Source organism: Camellia sinensis, chromosome 7, assembly GCF_055761805.1.
Source record: "Camellia sinensis isolate YWXY chromosome 7, ASM5576180v1, whole genome shotgun sequence".
Taxonomy (NCBI): Eukaryota; Viridiplantae; Streptophyta; class Magnoliopsida; order Ericales; family Theaceae; genus Camellia; species Camellia sinensis.
The window spans coordinates 180309961-180332546 of record NC_138967.1 but is presented as its reverse complement, the minus strand read 5'-3'; the positions used below and the strand labels follow the sequence as shown (position 1 = coordinate 180332546).

At 43.3% G+C, this 22586-nt stretch overlaps 3 pseudogenes across 1 annotated transcript in view; 1 reads left to right on the top strand and 2 right to left on the bottom strand.

Moving 5' to 3' along the window:
• Positions 1 to 14609, bottom strand: part of LOC114284077 (G-type lectin S-receptor-like serine/threonine-protein kinase At4g27290) — a 42072-nt pseudogene extending 27463 nt beyond the window's left edge. Inside the window, exon 1 of the transcript XR_014336844.1 lies at positions 14591 to 14609. The product of XR_014336844.1 is annotated as a G-type lectin S-receptor-like serine/threonine-protein kinase At4g27290 (transcript). The remainder of the gene's footprint in view (positions 1 to 14590) is intronic.
• A 2-nt stretch (positions 14610 to 14611) lies between these two features.
• On the bottom strand, positions 14612 to 18453 carry LOC145796344 (G-type lectin S-receptor-like serine/threonine-protein kinase At4g27290 pseudogene; annotated as a pseudogene).
• Positions 18454 to 19179: 726 nt separating this feature from the next.
• LOC145796343 (G-type lectin S-receptor-like serine/threonine-protein kinase At4g27290 pseudogene) lies at positions 19180 to 22184 on the top strand (annotated as a pseudogene).
• Positions 22185 to 22586: the final 402 nt, after the last annotated feature.

The following is a 22586-nucleotide window of genomic DNA, read 5'->3' as shown; positions in this document are numbered from 1 at the left end:
AGCAGAACATGCGGTCTACGCAAGTAATGAAATTGATCATAAGCATGCGGTCTACGCAAGCAATGAAATTGGTTACAAACATGCGGTCTATGCAAGTAAAACATGCGGTCTACGCAAGCAAAACATGCGGTCTACGCAAGTAATGGAATTTATAAACATGCGGTCTACGCAAGCAAAACATGCGGTCTATGCAAGTAATGGAATTGATTATAAACATGCGGTCTACGCAAGCAAAACATGCGGTCTACGCAAGTAATGAAATTGATTACAAACATGCGGCCTACGCCAGTAGCGTAATTAATTATAAACACGCGGTCGACGCAAGCAAAACATGCGGTCTACGCAAGTAATGAAATTGAACACAAGAATGCGGTCTACGCAACCAAAACATGCGGTCTACGCAAGTAATGAAATTGATTACAAACATGCGGTCTACGCAGGTAATGAAATTGAACGCAAGAATGCGGTCTACGCAACCAAAACATGCGGTCTACGCAAGTAATGAAATTGATTACAAACATGCGGTCTACGCAAGCAAAACATGCGGTCTATACAGGCAAAACATGCAGTCTACGCAAGGAAAACATGCGGTCTACGCAAGGAAAACACGCGGTCTACGCAAAGAAAGCATTGCGGTCTACGCAAGTAATGAATTTGATTACAAACATGCGGTCTACGCAAGCAAAACATGCAGTCTACGCAGGCAAAACACAAGAATGCGGTCCACACAAGTAAAACATGCGGTCTACGCAAGATAGCGTGATTGAATGCATGCAAAATGCAATGAGATGCGCAAAACCGCGTGATGCGTTTAGACAACGCGAGTGCATAAGATAATGCGATTGATTTGAAATGCACAAGACAGTGCAATTGACATGTGATGCGCATGGGGCAACTTTTGAGTTCTGTAAAAGCCAAAAGGATACGGAAAGGATACACCTTGCACGAATTCGAGTGCCACGCACAGAAGACACGATCCGGGGTCAAAACGAAGGCCGGTTGAGCGTCGGAGATGCACGTTTCTTGCACCGTCTTGAGCAATAAAGGCCCTGAACCACACATATAACCCAAAAAGGATGTAGGAGGCTCCAAAACCACTGTAGGAGGCCACCGGATGTCCACCGGCCATCAGAATGCATCACCGGCCATCCATCGGCCATCATAAAATTTCCATCGGCAAACTATTTTGCCGACCGGCAAAGAGTGTGGCCGACCGGCAAAGAGTCCCTGTATCGGGGCAGTTCAGTCATTTCACTACGGGCCTTTTAAAATAGGGCTTCTAGCCCTATTTTCTTCACTTCCCCTTGCTCAAAATCTCCTCATCTCTCTCTCTAAGATGTTCCGAGCCTTATTTCCTCGTTTTCCTTGGTTTTTGGCTCCGTTTCGTCGTTCGATTCGCATTCACCCTTGCGTTTCGAACGTTTTGAACCGATTGAAATTTCATTTCGGTGTTGTTTTTTCGATTTCCGCCACTCGGGGCTTGTTTCCCTCGAGTTTTTCTCGATATCTGTGCCTTTTCCGCACTTTGGCTTTTCCGGCCTTTTCCGGTCCTCTCGGGGTTGACTTTTTGTTGACTATTCACATTCTTGCCCGTTTTTTCGTCTTCCGGTCATTTTCACATTCTCTTCGAGATGACGGACGATCTTCCATAGGGCGGGGCCCCTCCCGAGCTCGAGATGGATCCCGAGGCCGACCCCTTGCCACTTCACATCCGGTCGTTCGATCCGGAGACCTACAGGCCTGCAGTTCATGTGATGCTCCCCGATGGACTACGCCAGTTCCGGAGCTTCGAGAGGAGCATGGCACCCGAGCTTCTCCTGCGTGAGCCTACTTCCCATCTGTCCTTCGGCGCTTCCGAGGTAACATTCTTTCTTCTATTTTATTATTTTCCGCAATGTAGAACATAACTGCCATTAGTTGATTCTGTTCTCTAACTGCTTAGCCCGGATGCACCAATACATTGTACACTATAGTTGATTGCAAACAAACTTACAACCGATATCTGTTTGAAACTTACACGTGCACACACACTGCATTGACCCTGAATCACCCAAACACACAGCGCACACTATATTTCACTGCATACACACTGGTACCCGATATCTGCTTGAGTCTGAAAACATGCACACATGCTGTATTTGCCCTGAACCACTCAAACACGTTGACACATCACACGTTGTAGTTCACTGTAAGTACACCGGCAACCGATGTCTATTCGAATTTGAAAACATGCACACATGCTGTATACCTGTATGCTTCTTAAAACTGTATTTTGAATATTGCCTTGCAATTGTTGTTTTTGATTACAAGGGGATTCCCATACCATCCGCGGGTATGGGAATATCGTCGCTCGGGATTGGTACATAGAGCTTCCAGACGCGGTTCGTCATATCGTCGACGAGGCCGGTTTTGGCATCTTTTGCAGGGGGCTCTCCCGGCTTACGACCTGCAGGCCCTTGCTTGCCGCTTTAGTGGAGAGGTGGTGGGATACCACCAACTCCTTCCACTTCTCCGTCGCGAGGGACATGACGATGACCCCTTACGATTTCTCGATGCTCACCGGCATCGGGGTAGGGGTGATCCGATCCCCTTCGACACCGATATGGATGAGTGGGACACCGCCTAGCTGTACCTGCTCGGCACTCAGCCTCCCCTCACTCGAGCAGGGTTTGTCAGGTACTCTTAGTTTGAGAGCCATTTCCGGATTCAGCCAGCCTTGGCGGAGGAGGCGCAGATGACCCCAGAGGAGGTGGATCAGTACGCACAGGGCTTCATCATGTTTCTGCTCGGGATGACCTTTTTCGCCGACCGGGCGAACACCGTGCCTCTATGTCTGTTGAGCGCACTGGTGGATGTCAGGTGGATCCGCCGTTATGACTGGGGTGGTGCAGGCTTGGCCACATTGTATGGTTATATGAGCTCTTCTTCCCGCCTCAGCGGACAGCTTCTCGGCGGCTACTGGCGAGCTTGGGAGGTACATCTTCTCCCCCTTTTACATTTCTGCTTCACGTTTTCTGTATGCTGTACACTGCACACACCACGGTTTGCCACTCACTGACTATACACTGCACACGCGGCACACATATACTCTGTTTTACTTTGACTGTATACTGCACACACTGTATACTCTGTACAATACACTGCACAACACACGGTTCTGCCATTTCTGCTTTGTTCTGTATTTTGCTTTATCTGATGGTCATACTTATATCTATTCTGCAGTTGTGGGTGTATGCCTACTTTTCCAGGCTTGCCCCAGTACCTGATGTGGAGACCCCACTCGGCGTCCCCTTTTCTCATCGCTGTGATGTGCGATACGTGCGGAGGCCATGAGAATCTTTTATTTTCTTCCGCCGCTACTTCGACACCATCACCGCCGCGGAGGTATGTTCATCTTTAGAATTTGCTTAGGCTTCGCTTAGCACTGTATGTTTTCAATAACAGATAGATAACAAACTGCATATTTACCCGCAGATCACCTGGCAGCCCTGGGTTCCGTTGCCGGTCGTGGTGAGGGATCACTATGAGGGCGCAGGGGAGACTGCCCGTTGTTGGATTCTGTTGGAGGGCCCGGTCTGTCGGGCTTGGTACCTGGGCGAGCGTTTCTTGCGTCAAACCCTGGGTTTACCGGAGCAGATAGTCCCGGGTCCACCTCCTACCCATATGAGAGATACTGAGAGGTTTGCCGCACAGGAGATGGGGGATTACACCGTTGGCTAGGGTGCAGAGCATCACAGAGGTGAGGGCGACTACGCAGAGTACATCCGGACCTACATTATGCGACCCTTGAGCGGTGGTAGTCGAGCTGAGAGGGAGAGGCCAGCGGCGCCGGCAGCTGGAGTGGGAGCAGGGGCTGGAGCAGGAGCGTCAAGGAGAGCTCGAGTCCGCGGCAGGGGTGGAGTTCAGAGAGGGCGGGGGACCAGCTAGCCTGCTCTGCCCCCTTTACTGACATACAGAGGGCAGGATGGGGCGACCTACCAGATCCCCTTTGCTCCTCCCCCGGCTGATCATGAGTTAGCTGGTATCCCCGACTTGCCTCCGGTATGTATTACTTCATTTTGCATCTTGCATTGGCATTTCATTTCAGTTTATTTGATATTCCGCGGAATACTGATATATCTTGTACTCTTGCAGGCGTCCTCCGAGTACACCCGGCAGTCCGTGGAGTTGAATGCCTCTATGATGGGGATGCTACAGCAGACCTTCGACCTCCTGGCCCTCTATACTATTCCGGTATGTCCTTCTGACGACGGTCTCAAACCATTCATAAGCTGATTCACGTAATCTAATGCACGACACAACACCTGACACACTGATCACACAGCATCTGATACACTGCATACACTGCACTCTACACTGATAAACTGCTCACGGCATTCATACACTATACTCATACACCGCATTCTGCACTAATAAACTGCTCATGGCATTCACACATTGTACACTGCATTCTGCACTGATACACTGCTCACAGTATTCTGATGTATTTGCCTTTTGTGCTTTTCAGCCTCCCTTCCAGATTCCTCCGGTGGGTGGTGCTCCGGCTGGGCCCTCTATTCCTGCTCGAGGAGGGCGTGGAGACACTGTACGTCCCCGTACCAGGGCGGGGCGTGTTCATGTCGGGAGTAGCTCTCGGGCGCCGACCCCTGATGATGACGATGATGAGTCCGAGGCAAAGGCAGGGACTGGGTCATCTGAGGAGGCTGGAGATGACTCAGACTCAGGCTCAGATGGCGACGCTGATGACGATGCCCCTGGACCTTCGTCCAGGAAGAGGGCGAGGACAGATCCCCGGGCCCAAGACTACTGATGACGATCCAGATTGCTGCTTTTCTTCTTTTTTGTACCTTTTTTTTTTCTTTGCTGGTAGTTAGATTACCCTGTACTGCCGCAGGCAGATTTTTGTTTTCAAAGCTATGTACTTGAAAAAATAATGAAATGAACAAACTTTTTGCTTAAAAAGTGTTACATTTACATATCTCATGTATTGCATCGCATCACATCATGTTACACCTCAATGTGAATGGAATTGACCTGTTGTCTGAAAAATCGAGCATTTGTGCTGTAATGATCAGATAACCAAATGGCCTCATAGCAAAATAGCCCAAGCAACACACTGCTCAAACTGAACGCACAGCCCATACTCTGTTGGGGATTAGTCTGCATACAGCCCCTAACACCACACTCGGTTCATTCTGCATACAGCAAATCCTGAACAAACGGCCCAATCTGACAAGACGGAACACAAAGATGGAACCAGTTGAAGTTGAAGCACGCTCAAATGCCCTGAATTTTTTTCTTCTTCTTTTGCTTCGCACAGATGTAGAGAATGGCACAGCACTCTGAGCATAAACGATTTTTGAAATAAAAAAGGATTTTCAACCGGGGTATCGAACCTAGAACTGAACACAGCGGGAAGGACTCGAACAAGAGGGTACACGACCTAAACACAACGAGACACGCTCGGAAAAGACCCAAAACAAAAGTTGAGGTGAACAAAATGAAAGACACGACACACAGACATGTTTAACGAAAGACCTCAAATCTCGAGGAGCCAGTTCCTCCGGGTATGTTTCCCACCCTTTCTGATTTGTGATTCTCACATCACTCGGCCCCCAGGCTCGGTTTTTTTTTTCTTTTTTTTTATCTCAAAACCCTTTTTCTTACTTTTCTCTCAACTTACACCTCTCTATTCTTTATTCTCTCATTTTTCGTCCCTCCCCAAGGTGATTGATGAATGAATAGGAAGTTGCGGGTTCATGCCCAACGCCGTTAGCTCACAGCTATTTCTTCTGGCGGGTAAAGTGCCCTCCTGGCAAGTATGTTGACAACGGGGGAAAGACAGAACGCCTGACTCAACTGTGCCCCTAGTTCATCATTTTGACCATTTTTTTTTGTTTTGATTTTCTGCTAAAACAATTTTGACCAAAATGAGAGTCGGATTAACACACTTGTTCGATCTTTGATTTGAAATCATGCAAGTCAGGCTATGAGCACTGAAAATTTTCCTTTTTGGGTCCAAGAAATGGTCCAGTTTTGGAAAAGATGGAACAATTTTCGAGAAAATTAGTCAACCTCAGTAAAAATTCTCAAAAACTATTTTTGCAAATGGCCGATGCTTAACAAGCGCGGAACTTATCCTCGAGATGCACAACCTTGGATCAGAGGCAATGGAAAATTGCCCATTGTTTGAAGGACGCTGCACGGCAATGGAAAGTTGCCCCTGGTTTAAACGGCGACTCATGGCAATGGAAAGTTGCCCCTTGTTTGGATGATGCCGCAGCATATTGTAAACAGTCCTTACCAGTGATGATCATGACCGAACTTTCTCGGATAGGGAGAAGACGAAGATGGTCAAAACCAATATATGGACACAGTCACTTTGAAGGTGTTGAGGGCTGGACTTCAGGACGAAGTTGCCTATGTATCCGGTTGTCACAACCGAACTATCGGATTCAGAGAAAGCAAGGATGATCAAAACCATTACATGGACTGAGGCGCTATGAAAGCGTTGAGGGCTGGACTTCAGGATGAAGTTGCCTACGTATCCCAAACATGGGAATCAAGCCTTACGTAGTTCCGGTTAAGGTACACTCGGGTATTTTAACCTTCACTTTTTAGGCTCTAACTTTTGCCAAGGTGCCCGATGCGGGTTTTCGACCTTGCGAGCTTCTTTTTATTTTTCTTTTTTTTTCGATTTTTGTATCTTTTCATTCTCTTTTTTTTTCCTTTCTTTTTTGATTTTATTTCTTCTCTTTTTTTTGTATTTTTCTCTTGCTCTAACTTTTGCCTGGGTCGCCCTTCCGGGTTTTCGGCCCAGCGAGCCTCTCAAAGGGTAAAAGTCTAACAAGTCCATGCCAAATGGTTTTTGAAGTTGAAGCCTCTCTATATCTAGGAGAACGGTTGTTGCAATGATTTGCAAAAGAATCCATCATGGTTGCTCCACGAGCTTCTTCTGGTGAGATCTAATCTTTTTGATTCGGCTTTGGTGCCTCTTGTTCGAGGGCAGCTTCAAAACTGGCCACACGGGCCTCCTCTGACAGTTGACCGTTGAATGTTCCGAATGAGTTCGAGGTTTAAAACAAACAGGTTGAATCTTGAGGCAAAGAGCGTTCCTAGGCTGCACAATCTCAAGAGCGATTCCACACAGGTCTTCACAGGGCCGCGTAAAACATTTGTTTTTGAAAGTTTTTAAGAAAGCAACAAATCGCTCGCGCCGAAGATAGTGTGGAACCAATCTGGATCAAGCCAGGGTCCTTCTCAGTACTCACGCTAACAAGCATGGTTCCATTCATTAAAGGCTTAGCATGCCTCTCTTTTTCTCAAATTGATCAAAGTTTTGCAAAACTCGAGGAATCCCTTCTTCTTTGTTTTCACCGCAGTGTTAAAGAGGTTTTGAAAAACATAGGTCAATGCAATGATTTTCAGGGAACAAGAGAACAGGTGGAATGCACGGCCGTTTGATTCAAATCCTCTGGCACAACTAGCCCAAAACAAACAATAAGCACGAAAACATGATAGCCGCAGCTGCTCCATTCAAATTCCCTGATTGTAACTAGCTCCAAAACAGAGACAAACTTAAAACAAAAGGGTATTTACAAAACCAAAATGGTGTTCAAGGCAACAACCCTAGAACCACCTAACATCCTATACAACGGGACTGACTCGGTACCACAAGACAGACCCAAAAACAAAAAGACTGACTTAAAGCAAAGAGGTAGACTCAAAAACAAAACAGAAAACTGACTCAAAACCCAAGCCAGAAGCTACAAAACTGCATTTACAAATGCTCAAAAAGTGCGTGCCAGACGCCACATCTGAAATACACCGAGCGCCGCCGGCAGGTGGTCCAACCCCTGATCACATACTCGCAGTATCCTCAAAGTCCAACAGCTCGGTGGTAACAGACTTCGCTGAGGTAGGTGGAAGAATGACCTCATTATCAATCAGATCCTGCACTTCATGGCGAAGGCGGAAACAGTTATCGGTGGCGTGACCGGTCTGTTGGTGGTATGCGCAGTACAAAGCAGCATTATGGGTGAGAGGGAGATTCTTTGGGAGAGGCCGAGGTTCAAGGGGTTTGAGGTGCCCCCCTTTTGGCAAGAATCTGAAGTGCCTTAGACAGAGGCATATAGAGAGCATGAAAGATCCTGCGCCCTCGGGGCAGGTACTTTGAAGTCTGAATATTCTTACTAGACGTACTAGCAAAAGGGTCGGCAAGCACCGCCTTGGTTTTCTGATCTTTCCCAGGTGTAGGGTTGGGAATAAGAGGAATTGTTCTGGCATGACGGGGCCTATCCGATTTTCTGACTGACTTGAACTACCCTCAGGTGGAGTGGGGAAAGCATCCTCCACAGTTTTTGCCACAATTACGGATATCTGTTGCTTGTTCATCCCCCCGGCTTTCAAAGCCTCGACTGCCCGTAGCAACTGTTCAATGGGATCGGCATCTGCCTTCATTTTGTTCTTATCTCTGGCCTCAGCTTGATCGGGGGTTTGGGTTACTACATCAGAACGAAGCCCGGTTATTGCTGACACGTCGTTGCTGTAGCTGGAGGCAACCTCTGGTTGGCTGAGCTCTATCACAATCCGCCCCAGTAGCGGGGACTCCTCTGGCATGAAATTCCCGGCATACGGTGCCGCTGGTGGCGAAGTCGACATTCCATAGGCCAGATCGGCCACGGATCTCTGGAGGTCACCAATCATTCCCATCAATTCAAATATGGTGGGCTCGCGAGCCTGATACAACTGGGGGGTCCAGACTGGGTGTGCGACAGGCGACCTAGGCGGATGCGATACATCAACATTGGTTTCATCCCGCAGGGTGATCCCTTGATCTAGTGTAGCTATCATAACCACAATCTCTTCTGAATTCTGCGTCATCATAAGTCCTGCCTCAGCAAGGGGGAACACTAGCTATTCTGTATCAATTTTCTGGACACTCTGAACTGAAAGGAAAAACAAACAGCATTTCAGCCCAAACAGATTAATCACAGGTGTAGCCGAACAACTGCACTCTATTACTGATCACTGTTCCCCAGAATCACTATCCCCAAAACTAAACTTGATACCCGCGGATAACTGACTTCTCAACAGCACTAATACTGGTGCCCTCGGGACTAATACTCAATCTTGCAAACTGGTATGTACGTTCCTGTAGAGATACACTCTAAAGCACATAACAGATAAGTGAGAGCCAAAACACCCCTATGTTGGGGTAGGGTTTCCCTGTCCTATTTTGTCAGGAGCTAGGGTTTTGCTATGCACGCAACAGTTTTCAAACGACCTAACATCGGGTAAGCAACCTGTCCTAATTTGGAACGGTCACTATGGATTTCGATATGCACTAGGTCGAATGGTCGAAAAGGGTGCCCCGGTAAAACCGGGTTTTGTGTTCCCATACTGTCAGAGCCCATAATCGGTCAGCCTTATGGTCATGTCTTGACAAGACAAGCCTCCGGCAAACCGTTCAGGAATGGCAGATGGCAAACACGGTGTCCTAGGCGCACCAATGCACATACAATGCAAAGAAACGCATAAGTGTAATCAAAACAGGATATCACGAGTTCGAATCAAGCTCTCTAAAATCCTCAGCAGAGTCGCCAGAAACTGTAACACGTCCGCGAGGGACCCCGCTACAATTCGGACTCGATTTGTGTCATGGTTCTTAATCTGAACCAAAAAGTCCAAATCTGGCAAATCGTTTTGAGAAACAGATTTTTGAAAAGAAGTGCCAAACATGGACTGCTTTGCCAGATACAAAGTCGCCACCTAAATATTTTTTAAGGGGGAATTTAGGAAACCCTGACTCGGTGCCAAAGGCCACGAGTCCGTCATCACCAAAGTTGACTCGGCTCGGGAGCTAGGGTACGATTGGGGAAGGTCAGCTATGAGCACCCCCTCTCGCCGATCCGAAGATCGGCCTCTACTAACCATGATATCCGTTTTTGAAAACGTTATGTGTCCTTATCCCGATCATTAGCCTAGAATTACTATGTTATGCGCACAGCAAAAAAGTATAGACTAGATTGCCTATTTGGGAACAAACTTTGCATATCTGTTTGTTTTGAAAAAATGTTTTGGAATTTGCTACTCGCAAGTAGGCTAAAACACGGATTTCAATGAGCCATTCCAACTCAGACAATCCAACCTTCACCCACAGGCATTCAAGCAGTTATATCACATAAGCAGCTAGCCTCATGGTGATCATGCTATCATGGCAACACTCACACGCATGCAAGAATGCTAAAGCATAAATTCTTACATCGTACTCCGTGTCAAAACAAAGAACTCGTTAGCAATCAATGCATGATCCAAGTCCATGTTTAAATGTGTAATGCAACGCATACGGAATGTCACTAGAGTAGGCTCGGCTATTCTATGAATGACATGTGAAAATGCACAAGTAGCATGTATTCAAGTTAGATTTGAAATACTAATGCAGTTAGCATGATGCGCCGAGCCCGGTGCATGCAATACTGATGAATGATGCACGCATGCATAGCATAAGGTATGCTAAATTAAACATGTCCTATTACTAACCATCAAAGCAGGTAAGTAAAAGGGAGAAAGAAGTGGGGGTTGGAAGACATACACACACTCACCCACACTTATTACAAATTCACCCTCGCTCGGAGGGACCAAAAGAATAATACAACTCAAATAATGAATTAACTAACCTAGCTAATTAATTATTACAGACCAACTAAATTAATTAAACAAATTAATTAATTTAAGAAAGCAAGAAAAAGGGCCTCGCAAAGAGAGCTCAATGCACGCGTGCTCGGGTCTTGCTCGGAAGTCCACTGCCATGCGTAGGCTGCCTCTGTTTTCCCTGCTCTGCCCCTCTGAAGACTGCTAAAGTCTCAGAATTGCTTCTTTGGACATTGGGGGATGCCACCGGCTGGAGGGAATCATCATCGGCTGTGATTTGGTGGCGATCGGCCAAAAATGAATCCATCGGCCACCGATGGATTGCCGGTCGGCACTAATTGCAGTCGATCGGCAAAAAGCTCCTGCAGAATCTGTTTGACAGCAGTAGAGGACAGAGCTTTGCATGGCAATGCAATTCAAGCAATGTATGCACCAACCATATCCCTTATCATGTTTATGACTCAAAGGGACATGGTCCTTGGTTCTCGGACCATCAATCGCGCATTTCAATGCGTGATGACCCAAGAGACCAAGTTATGCATGTTGATTTCAAATGTAATGCAATGCACATAGTCAAACCAAAGGGCTTCCACCTCTATCATGACTCACTTCAAGAGTGAGGCAATGCATGCACAATGCAATGCAACCTAGGCATGCGAGCTAAGGATGCAACATGGCAATGCAATGCATTTATGCAAGTATGCAAGCAAATATGAAAGGCAAGCATGCAAACAAGCAAAGGATGGACTTAAGCATGGTTTAGGCAGCCCTCACTAGGCCTAAAACAGTGGCCAAGGTGCTCAAAAATGAAGGACTAATAGGCACACAAACATGCATACAAATGATCTCCAACACTTCAAGCATTAAAGAGCAATTCTCAAGCACACTCAAGAGGATGCAAACATGGACATATGGCATGCACACGAGCTTTGAAAATCAGGTTAATGATGGTGCTAAACCAAGTAAACGAGACAAACAAAGCATGCAATTGGTCCAAATACTTGAGGCAAGGCAAGGAGACTTAAACCATGGCCAAGCCAACCAAGCCCCACAAGGCCAAGAAGGCCTAAAACATGTTCAAGGGAGACCTAAACAATGCTAAGGGAACACCTAGATGGCATCTAAGTATCCTAAAAATGGAAGCATGCAAAAGAGACCAAACATGGAGCATTCAACACAAGGCTTTAAAGCATCAAAGAAGCATCAAGAGGCAAGCATGCAAGCATGTTATGAGGACTGAAATAGCATGGCAAGTGGTCCCAAACCACTGAAAATGGTGCAAGTAATGCATACCACACAATCACACACTTGAGGCCAATAAGCCAAAATGCAAAGGGACTATGCAATACATGCTAAAAGTCGACCCAAACAACTTAGGACATACCTTAATCATGACAAAATAAACATGAAAGTTTCACAAAGCCAAGCCTAAAACATGCTAGAACAATGGTTTACAACCTAAGACATGTTAAGGCAACAAAATGGCATTACAAGGCATGTATGCTAAGCAAGCATGGTCTACCAAAACCAAATTAAAACAATGCTATTTCATGGCAAAATAAGCATAAATAACAGCTAAGGCATGGTCAACAAGAGCCTAAGTTAGGTGCTCCCTCAAGAGGCAAAAATGGTCCTTTTCAAGGACAACAAGGAGAGGGGGTGGCCCTCTCCTTCTTGGGACCTCAAGGCACCATCCTTACCACTGAAATCCCTCAAGATTTCAGTGGTGAGGAGGCCCAAACACCAAAGTCCCGGAGCTCACACAAAATAGCACAAAACATGGGCCAAACAAGGCTTAAGAGGGGTCAAACAACCCCAAAGCTTAAAATACTCTTAACAAACTATTTAGAGGCCTTAAAAATAGAACTTTTATGTATTATATGGAAAGCCAAAAAACAGTTGCAAGATAGGTAAAAGTAGTGTGCAAAAATAGCGTAAAAAGGACTAGTTTCTTACCCTTGAAGTCCTCCTTCACAAATGATGATCTTGTTGCCTCCTTGAGCTCAAATCCAGTCAAGAACACCAAGAACAACCCTCTGGTCCCTCAACAACCAAGAGAAGGTGTAACACTATGTGTTTGTGTGCAATAGTAAGGACAAACACACACTAGACACACACAAGAGAGAGATAGAGATAGGAAATATGTATCAACCCTAACCCTAATCCAGAGCTCCCTCTGAATTTTTTTTGTAACTCTAATGCCAAGAGAGGAGCCCCCTTCTTATAGGCAATTCCCTCTTGTGAGACTTCCAAAACAAGCCATCCAAGAGGGAAATCCCTCCATACACGTGTATGGAAGGGAGCAGAGTGGGTGCCAGCTATCACAGCTGGCACAAAATATCTACCAAAAGTAGATGAACAGTGATCGGCCATTCAAAATTGCCATTTTGGCAAAATAAATGGCCGACCGGCAACAAAGAGTGCCGACCGGCAATATATATTGCCGATGGCATAAAATCACTGGCCGGTGGCCTCAAGCCATAGCCGGTGATGTGTGGGGATGCCTCACAAGGCATTCCCTGCCCCTTCAAGGCAAAACACCTTGGAGGGGCAGGGAATGCCTTGTGAGGCATCCCCACACATCACCGGCTATGGCTTGTGTTTGGTGCAAAACCAGACACAACACGGTCGAGTCGAGGGATCCTGAGGCAAGGCGTGCAACCGAGACCTCCGGGAACTCAAGACGAACACAAACAAGGGTAATCACCAAGTGTTCCAATCGTGACGTCCAAGTCTTGAGGACAGTCAAAAATGGGGTGTCTACACCATTGTTATTTTATTAAACAAATTAAAATTATCAAGTTATAAAAGTAACATAACATATAACTACATATAAAAATTACGCTCAATCTTTAATGTTGAGTCAATAAATAAACATAGAAATTGAAAAAGAAGAAAATGATCAAAAAAATGACTTTTAAATGTAGCTGACCCTGTCGCCATTGTTACTAACGACGGTTACACTTGTGAAATTCAATCATACCGTCATAGCAGCCGTAACAGGTGGTAGTGACTGCCCACATAATTACATAACAATTTTACATAACAATTGCACTTCATTTTTGAAATCATGAGCAAATTGCATTGAGGCTTCGATTTTGAGACGATACTCCCTAAATACTTGAGAATCATAGTCTAAGGTCTACGCCTCAATTGCACCTTGTACGCCTTTTATGCGTAAGTATATGAGGATTACGCATAATAAGAGCTTGTCATAGGCTCTTGTTAAACTTAATCTAGTAGATGGTTTAAACATAAGAAAACAATAACCTCTTTTGCAATTATATTCATAGAAAAAAAATCAAGTAAATGACCAATTAAGAAAAAAATAAAATTAAGGTTCAAGTGAGAAACTTGACAACTAAAGTTAAAGGATGTCGATTTCACTTCGATGAAGGTAAGTTTCCTTGTTGTCTACAATGAAATGTTTGAGGCCTTGAGGAAAAAAAGTATCTACGCATACATATTTAATTTTAATATTTTTTGCTACTTTAAAATATTTTATTTATTTACAAATATAAAAATTTCAAATTTGAAGTGCTTACCTCTCGTTTCACAAGAGAAAAAATGTCTCGTGTTACACATTTGTCTTTAAAAACTTTGATCATCAGAATGCCTAGTGCTCAATAATAATCCAATATAAAGAAAGATCCAAAAATAATAAACAGGGCCAAAATAAACTCAAATACAAACAGACCTACTGGGTCGGGCATGTGCATGGAGACGGGTAATGAGCATCATTAGGATCGAATTCAAGACACACCGACAATAGAAATCAACCTTCAAGATGAAATAACTCTCTTTTTGCTAAACTGTAGTGAGGAATTTTCTAAGGAAGAAATGTATATGTTCAGTATAGTTGACTACATGGTTCTTGCATAGTATAATCTAATTAATCTATGTTCACTAGTCTTATGTGTTTGGTATGAATTCTTACCTAACTCAGAGGAAGCCATCCTTATGAAATGTCTTGCCCATTTTCACTGAACTCTCTCATATCAATCAATTCATCAAACCAAAGCAAGCAGCCACTTCCCCCTCCTCTCATGTCTAAATTTGTGTAAGCCATACAAGAGCAGTTTTTCAAGCACACTGTCTCACATTCCATCAGGGTCATGCTCCTGTCAAACCACGAGTTTCGTGTGTCTGGCATTTTATATCGCGAATATTTGAGAAACCCATCTTCATTATGGCAATCCAATGGTGTCCTCCGAACACACCCATTAGAATAATCTCCATTTCCCCATTCTGTTTGATTCCGGGGCACAAATTTACTTAAGCAACCACATCTTGGCGAGTTTCCAACGTTACAGCTACCATATGGACCACACAGTTTATAATAATCACAATTATCTATCGGCGCAGTCTGGTAAAGGACCCATTCCTGGGTTCGATCAATCCATGTCGAGCGCCGCATAATGCCATCATGACTTAGAGCCAACCTTGAAACAACTGAGCTGTTAACGAGATCATGACCGAAATACACCTCCTCCTTGGTGAAAACCAATCCATATGTGTAGATGGAATTTGGTTTCAGGCTTGGAGTCCCACTGAATCCAAGACCATTCCATGGTCCGGTCCGGAACAGCTGAATGGAACCATTGCTCAGAATAAGTTGTGGATATCCTTGGGGATCACACAGAAATGCAAAATCACCTTGACCTGGATCATCAGAGCTCTTCCATGATGAAAGGTGCCGCTCTAAGCCACTTACAAAGTTTTTTCCAAGTTTCATGTCTGGTAAAAGAGTATCACATGGCTGATCAAAACTTTGCCAGAGAAAATGCTTTGGGTTGTCATCATTGGCATTTCTCACAACAAGATTTCCTGACTCTAAAAGTTGACCAATAGGATCCTGTATTGTGGATCTTGTCACATTGGCAGACCAAATGACACTGCCGGTACCATTGAGAAGGGCCAGAATTCGAGGGTCAATTACCTTCAAGACACCTAATGAATCGATGAGTAGGATTTCTCTGTTGGCAACCTATACAACAGTCCCAGAAGATATTTTCTTGTACCATATTCCCAAGTATTGATTCTGGGGATTGCCCGGGCTGAAAAATCCCATCTCAAAGCTCCCACCAGATGAAACTATGGTCTAGCTGCCTGTAATGAACTGGGTTTTTAGTTATAAGTCTACTGCACTGGACATTATTAAGATGGAAAATAAAGAGGTGAACAAAAAAGAAAGTTTGAGGCCTTCCATTGATGGTCTAATGTCCAAATTCATGGAGTTCATCCGATTTGCCATTATTTATTCAATTTATAAATTAACATTCAGGAACTCTTGCAGCACAATTACTATTTGCAATAAGTCTTCCTTTCCCCCTCACTGTGTCATTATTTGTTTTAAGGACCAATTTCCATTGTCACAATGAAAGTTGCTAAAAGGTCGTCCTGAAATGTAAAAAACAAGGCATTTAGTGACAAAATTTTGAAAATGTTACTAAAAAATAAACTTTTAGGGACAATAATTTGGTCTTAAAATGGTTTATTTTTTGAGCTAAAAAATTTAATCCCAAAAGGATAATAATTCATTACTAATGTGTAATTTTTATTGCTAAAAATATAATAACAACACTTCTCGTAACAAAATTATCTGGTCCTTAAAAAATAATTTTATTCCTAAATTTTAGTCTCTAAAATTTTAATTTTTTTGTAATGAGAGAAAATGATGATAGGGAAGAGTAAAGAGGTTGAAGTAGTAGTTTTTTATTAAAAAAATTAATAATTTCTTTAGTCAATTTTTAAATATAATTAATTCCAAACACCTTAAATTGAAAAGTAAAAAAAAAAAAAAAAAAACTCAATCACGTGCCCTTAGCCGTCATGGTTATAGAGGGAGAATTACCAGAGAAAACTATCCGCTTTAAAACTTGACTATTTTAATTATTTTTTTTATGACTATTTTAATATAATTAAAAAAAATTATTTGGAACGATAGTTGCCTTTTTTCAGTTAATTTGATAGTTGTGAGAGAAAAATAAAATAATTATGATTTAGATATAATATTTTATTTTATTAATTATTTTAATCTTTTGTCTTTATTGATTATTTTAGCTAAAATTTGACATCTCAAAAGTGTGAATTAAGGCAAAAAATCACATTAACAAAATAATCATTAGTCCTAACTCGTGCCATTAGAGTAAGATGTGGTTTGGTAATTTATAATTAAGGCGTTGTTTGGTAATCATTAGTATTGATATTAAAGTGTAGTTTGGTAATATTTATAATTTATAAAAAAAAATATTAAACATGTTTTTGTTTGTTTTGAATAAAAACAAAAATTGAAAATATGTTTTGTATAAAAGTGTTTTAAAATTTCATTTTGAAAAAAAAAAAGAAAGTAAATGGGTGGTTGGTGAAAGTGTTAGAGATGCTAAAGAGAGGTCGTTGTTGGCTATGTGAAGTGATAGTTAAAAGTGGTTGGCAATGGTCGAAAATAGGGATAAGTCAGTCGTTCAAGGTGGTAACCAAAGGTGATTACCACTCGTAGAAGTTGGTTCGGCAAGAGGTAAGCTATCAGATGAAGCCATCGATGTCACACCCCAAATCTAGGCATGAACGGCCGTGACTCACAGGGACTCAGCCCAAGGCACACGTAAGCCTAAACACGAATCCATACACATTGAATAACTATAAAATAGTCCATTAATAAATAACCAAAACTCAATCCAATGTCATGCCACAAGTATAAACGGTAAAACAAACCGTAATCAATACCATCCAAACTTATGGGATATAAACAACCCACATATCAAAATAATCCTAAATGAACCTCAATAAAAACAAATATAAATATGCACAAACTTGACATAACATTCTAAAACAAAATAACTGAATGTCCTAGAGGTCCATGCAATTGAGTCCCCACTATGCCATGAGTCCACTCTAAGTCCTTCTAACACCTGGAAATGATAAACAACTAAGTCAGCTGATAGCTCAGTGAGTAGCAACATGGATAGTAAATACAGCTTTGAAAACAGGGTTCAGTTCCAAAATAAGATATATATCATAGAAACTAGATTGGCATATAGTTTGGTAAAGACAATCTATTTCAAAAAGAAGGTTTCACAGTTCAACAGTTAAAATACTCATGTCTCTCAAGAACATGATAAATTTATTTTAGGTTTTAAAATTAATTGAAAGACCCTCCAAATATTTAATTTGCACTTTAGGATTCACCACCAAAATATTCGAGATTGTAATATTATTATTATTTAAATATTTACTTGATTTGTATATTTGGGTTCTCACAATTGATAATGGGTGACGATGAGTAATAGATGATCATTAGAAAGCGCGAGAGAATAGAGGGAGAAAATAAAATTAATAACAATAATAAATGAAAAAATATATATATATTAAACAGGTGTAAACCATTTTTTTGTGTTTATGAAATTTGAAAATAAAAATAGAAGTCAAATGAATTTTTTTTACAGTACCTAAAAATTCAATACATATAAATATAAACGTTAACGAATCCTAAACAAGTCTCTCTCTCTTCCCCTCTCCCATAGAGAGTGAGATTCACTCAACGCCTGTCGTTTTCTCATAATAAACTTAGTTGGCCCACCAAGAGAAGTTAGAAGCTAATTTGTCTAACTCACCAAATTGGAAGTCTAATGGAGAAAAATATGAGGAAGACTTGGTGTAAATTTGAATTTTCTCTTTTTGACTTAAACTGAAATGGATTGCTTGATTGATTCTATAGAATATCATAATTGTGCAGAAACTAAACTAGTCCTCAATGGATTCCATTACCAATCTACTACTCTCATCTTTTCCCTGTTCCATCTTAGTAGTCTCCACCACTACAGTGAACACCATATCCACAACTCAATCCACTAAAGATGGTGACACAGTAGTATCCGTTGAAGGAAGCTTCGCGCTCGGGTTTTTCATCCCTAGAAGTTCCAAAAACCAATACGTTGGCATATGGTACAACAAGAGAAACCCCTGTCACCGATTCCTCGGGCATTTTAATGGTTACCCAACAAGGCGTTCTCATCCTCCTCAACAGTACAGAAAGTATCATTTGGTCTGTTAGAATTTACCATCACCTACCACCCATTTACCACCACCTACCACCACCTACTCCCCTTCACCTACTACCTTCTTCTCTTCTATATATATGAATCCTTGTAAACACAGAAATATCAATCAATAATACATATATTTTTACATGGTATCAGAGCAAGGTTAAGAACCTGATCATTCTGCTTCACCGGCGGGCGGCAGCCTCGCCTTGGCCGCCCGCCGGACCTCAACCTATTCTGCTTATTTTTCTACACATACCTTCTTCCATAATTAAGCTCTTCTCTGCCTTTACAACGGCTGCCAACGAAGACCAAGCTTTCCCAGTCCCCAGTGGACCGAAGAGGAGATACCCTCGCTTCCACGCCATTGCTCGCCTCTGTTGTTGGTGAAGATCTTCCTCTGCCAAGACTTCACCCCAATCGCTTTCCCTTCTTCCATTACGTGATTCAAGTAAGTCCCGTTGACGATTTCTCTGTGCCGCCGATGGCTCCTGAGCTTGTAGTACAACTTCTCGTCGTTGTCTCCGTAGAAAGAGATTACAACGTTGACTGTTTCGTTCACCTTGGTATCATAGTCCCCCTCTCTCACCTTTGAACTGAACTCCTTTGTGCCAACTTGAAACAACATTTGCCGCAGACTGTGCCGCCGATGCAGCAACCATAGATAGCCTACCAAATTCTTGAGAAACGGCAGAAAGTACATCGCCTTGAGAATTATTTCTGGGCATTGGGGCCGGACTCGATCCGAAACCAACATACTTCCCACCTTGCGATGGATGTAAACCTTCAGGCTTCGATTCATTCTCCGCAATCTTACTAGCGAAAAAAAAAAAAAAAAACTCTCCTTATTCGCCGCCGAAGCCTCTAATTGCGCCTTCGTATAAATATTATCGGTCGATCTCGACCTCGACGGAACCCCTCCGCCGCCACCGCCGCTCCTGAAATCGCTCACCGACTGGTTCCGCCTCACATCCGCCGAGAGCAGAAATGAGAGGATAATTGACAAATATCGACCAAGCAGATGAAGACAGATCAGAAGTCGTTGTGGCTGTGTTTTTCATCAACGATCCAGATGAACCCACCAAATCATCCATCGTCTCTCTCTCTCTCGGGTTATGGAGGGAGAGGGCCATACACCACACCACTTACTCTTGTTCCCCACCTTTTGCACACACCCATACCCCTTTTCATTTTTTAAATCAATCTTCACCTCTGCACCCACTCACTTTTCTTTTTTAATCACACCCATCCACCGCCCCAATTTTCTTTTTTATTATAAAACTTACTTGGTGCTCTATTTTTATTTATTATTGTATATTCATCATCACCATGCTTATCATTTCATCACCATCTCCATATTTTTATTATTATTCGATTCCCTTACTTTTCACAAAAAAAAAAAAAAAAAACAAACAAACAAACAAAACCAAACAATTTACAAATTTGCACAACACCCATATTTTATTCATCTCCGGGATCAACCCTGATCACCATTTTACACAAAAAAAAAAAAAAAAAACAAACAAACAAACAAACAAACAAACATCACCCACAAACACCCACCCCCCGGCGGGATTTTTTCCTTTTCACTTCTCTACTCTACTGCAGGTCTCTTCTTTTTGCCTCCGTCCTGGGCGGTCCTTGACGGTGTTGCCTCCATGTTTCCCACTCCACTGGGCACGATCACTATCCCCTGCTCCTCCATTGCAGCATATGGCGGCCCTCCAAATCGGAACATCACGGTGGCCTTCCGCTTCAGCTCCTTATTCTCTGCCTTTAGCACACTGATCTCTGCTCGCGCATCCTTATACATGCGTTGGAGCAGAGCCAGCTGGGAATTTAACTGCTGCACCTCATTTGTCCTACTCTGCAGCCGGTGCGACAAGTTTGTAACCACCGTCATGCTCTCCACACATGACTTCAAAGTATACTGATTGGCCTCCACATCCGACTGCACTGCCATTCTTTGCTCCACAGACTGCATCGGAAAGTTCAACGGAGCAAACTCCGGGGCACTTGGTTGAGGTTCCAGTGCCACCGCACCAGTTCTCTCTCTTGTTGACTCGTTGAGGTCGGGAAAGAGGGTGAGCAGTCCACGGGAAGACGAGGACGAGGCCATTTTCTGGGGCAACAGAGTGTTACAAACTATCTCTCTCAGCAAAACGAAGAGTTTTTCAGAGGTTTTTCGCAGGTTTTTCTGCCTCAGCCTCAGCCTTCGTCTTGGTTAAATAGCCAAGGCCGATCCGCGCATTGCGCGCCTCTTGCCACCAGACGACAAAACGGGCGCGCAAGCCAAGGCGCCCACGTGCCTCGCCATCATGTCCGGCACACCTTTTTATGGATTGGGCACGCCTTTTGATGGCACGTCTTTTGAAAAATTGGGCACACCTTTTGAGGGTGCAACTTTTACAACGGTCCGACATGACCCTATAAACTGTCCCGACATTTGATTCCGGTTAGCATCTCCAACGGTCCGACATGACCCCATAAACTGTCCCGACATTGATTCCGGTTAGCATACAGTGTCCTCTACCACGTTATGACACCACCATACAGTGTCCTCTACAACGTTATGACACCACCATACAGTGTCCTCTACCACGTTATGACACCACCATACAGTGTCCTCTACAACGTTATGACACCACCATACAGTGTCCTCTACCACGTTATGACACCCCCATACAGTGTCCTCTACAATGTTATGGCACCACCATCCAGTGTCCTCTACCACGTTATGACACCACCTTTCAGTGTCTTCACCAACGGTCTGACACGACCATACAGTGTCTCCTATCTTTTTTTATTTTTATGTATTTTCTTGTTTTGTTCCTCTCTTCAAACTCAAGTTGGTTAGTTTCTATCCTCCTTGAGTTTGCGGGGGGGCTGTTAGAATTTGCCATCACCTACCACCCATTTACCATCACCTACCACCACCTACTCCCCTTCACCTACTACCTTCTTCTCTTCTATATATATGAATCCTTGTAAACACAGAAATATCAATCAATAATACATATATTTTTACATTCCAATTTGACAAAACCCGGAAAAAACCCAGTTGCAGAGCTCCTGGAGTCAGGGAATTTTGTTCTGAGAAATGCTGATGATGATAACCCAGAGAAGTATTTGTGCCAGAGTTTTGACTATCCGACTGACACCTTTTTACCGGGTGTGAAGTTTGGAATTCACTATGAAACTGGGCTTAATATGAGCCTGTGGTCGTGGCAGAGCAGTGGAAATCCAACTCAAGGAGATTATACATACAGTATGGATTCTCATGGATTTCCACAGTATTTTCTCAGAAAGGACACTGTCAAGGTGTTTCGATCAGGGCCATGGAATGGTGTCCGGTTCAGTGGAATGCCTACTATAGCTTCAAACCCCATTTACTATTTCACTTTTGTGTTGAATCAGAATGAGACTTATTTCAATTATGATCTTCTCAATAGCTCGGTTGTTACAAGAAATAGAAGGATCATCCACTAGTTGGGTTGGACACTTGACTACAGAGATAACAAATTGCGATACTTTCGCATTTTGTGGTCCTTATGGTCTCTGTATTGTTAGTAACTCCCCAGAATGCGGTTGTTTGCAAGGATTTGAACCACAATTTCCTAAAGATTAGGGTACGGAGTTGTCAAATGGGTGTGTTCGAAGAACACCCATGAATTGCAGTGGTGTTAATGGAGATAAGTTTTAGAAGTACTCCGGTGTTAAAGTGCTGGATACAGAAAATTCACGGTTCAATGTGAGCATGACCCTTAAGGAATGTGAGACCATGTGTTTGAAGAATTGCTCGTGTATGTCTTATGCGAATTCAGATGCAAGTGGAGAGGGAAGTGGGTGTTTGCTTTGGTTTGATGAACTTGTTAATATTAGAGTCATTGA